This window comes from Manacus vitellinus, unplaced genomic scaffold (assembly GCF_001715985.3).
Source record: "Manacus vitellinus isolate BGI_N305 unplaced genomic scaffold, ASM171598v3 scaffold_7_pilon, whole genome shotgun sequence".
Lineage (NCBI taxonomy): Eukaryota > Metazoa > Chordata > Aves > Passeriformes > Pipridae > Manacus > Manacus vitellinus.
Window position 1 is genome coordinate 8,965,343 of NW_021940813.1, and position 1,762 is coordinate 8,967,104.

General features: G+C 35.0%; 1 non-coding gene across 1 annotated transcript; it reads left to right on the top strand.

Moving 5' to 3' along the window:
* Nucleotides 1-1,293: 1,293 nt before the first annotated feature.
* Nucleotides 1,294-1,452, top strand: LOC112841334. Its single transcript, XR_003212941.1, has one exon. It is a non-coding gene; the product is annotated as a U1 spliceosomal RNA (small nuclear RNA).
* The last annotated feature ends 310 nt before the right edge of the window (nt 1,453-1,762 follow it).

The following is a 1,762-nucleotide window of genomic DNA, read 5'->3' on the forward strand; positions in this document are numbered from 1 at the left end:
TTAATTAACCTCACAATAGCAATAATGTACTAGTTAAATAGATTTTTCTTTATGTAGTTATACAAACATTGTGACCTATAGGGTGGTAAGCTCTTAAATTTCATAGACAGCTATATACTTTTGTTCTTTAGATAGTAAATTCTAATAGCATATTCTTTTTTCTCTCAGTTTGTACATGCGTATGTGTGTTTACATAATTATAGGACAATTACAGTAAAAAAGGCTGTGAAACTTAGAATTTAGTTTAGAGGTCCAGATTGTTGTAATAACATCCATTTGGAATTTGTGTAGCTTTTCTTTTTCAATGTAACATTTTAAGATCACTTGCTCATTGAAAAAGATAACAGCTGTTCAAGAATTCAAGTTTCCCTTTTCTCTTTTTTTTTCTTTTCTCTTGAAATTACATTTTTCCCAATTTAAATTACACACATGTACTCCTGAAGTCCTAATGCTGGTTTAAGTGACAGTTTATTCAAGGAAGAGGGGAGTCAAAATATGGTTACAATATCCACCTCATCAGCACCTTACTTTCCTAGAAGTGTTTGAGTTTTACCATATATGAAGCCATCAAGGAAAAATATATGGACACATCAATTCAGAGACCAGCAGTTAAGAAGGAATCTTCCTCTCCATATTATCTATTACTCATAGGATGTTTCCTAGTAGTTTGACTGACCATCAGATATTACTGCTTAGATGTTATAAATAGGTGGTCTATGACTGGCAGTTGAATCATGCTGTTGGAAGGAGTGAAGTGGCTTCTACTCTCCTTCATATCTCCATCTTAATTTACTCTGTAAGACTGCCTTAAAAATCCAGCTCACATGTTTTTCTTAGTAATCCAGCACTGTATTGTACCCACATTATCTAAGTATACGGAGAGACAATTTTCCTCAGCAAAGTCTTATTTCACAACCATGATTTTTTTTATGCCAACATTAGAAATGCATGTTGCTTCTGTAACTAGGCATGTCCTTTATTCACTAAAGATTTTGTTTTGTCCTGCATGTAGTTATATTTACTCTTTATAGATAGATTCATTCTCAGCTCTGACCTAGCATTGTTTGCTTAATAAGCTAATACACTCCAATACAGTAGAAGTTCTAACAACTGAATTTAAAGCCTGAAGACAATAGCATTTGAGAAACCCTCATTCCTATCATAGTCCTCTAGAACAATTAAGCTCAATGCATCAGTTCCAGCTTTTTACTTCAAGTTAAAACCTCGATTTATGGGAAGAGAGAGCCTTCTAAATTCAAATACTGTGACTATTAAATGTAGGACTAACCTTTCTGTCTGATATGGCAGGAGAGATAACATGATGGGAAAGGTGATTTTCTCAGGATGAGGTTCATTCTTTGCAAACAGGCTGCGCTGGCCCCTGCAGTTTCCCTAAATACAGGTAGCTCAATTGCACAATTCATAGCAGATTTTGCAATGCAGAGACAGAAATTTTGAGATTTATCTGGAGCTGCCTGAGCAGTTTCTGGATTTGTTGTTGTTTGTCAATAACACATTTTAGACTGTCTTCTGTATAAAGTATTGCAACATTAAAATGGAGGTAATGGCAGAAAGGACTTAAATCCTGTGTCTTGTATTTTACCCTCTATCTTCCAAAAGGTATTCTGAGCACAGCTGTATCTTTTTGTCATGACTCTGCATAAGGGCTGGGAACATATCCATCTCACAAAGAAAAACAAGATACAGCTTTGCAATGAGAGAATGAGACTCTTAAGGCACTGCCACTCAATCAGTCCTATTT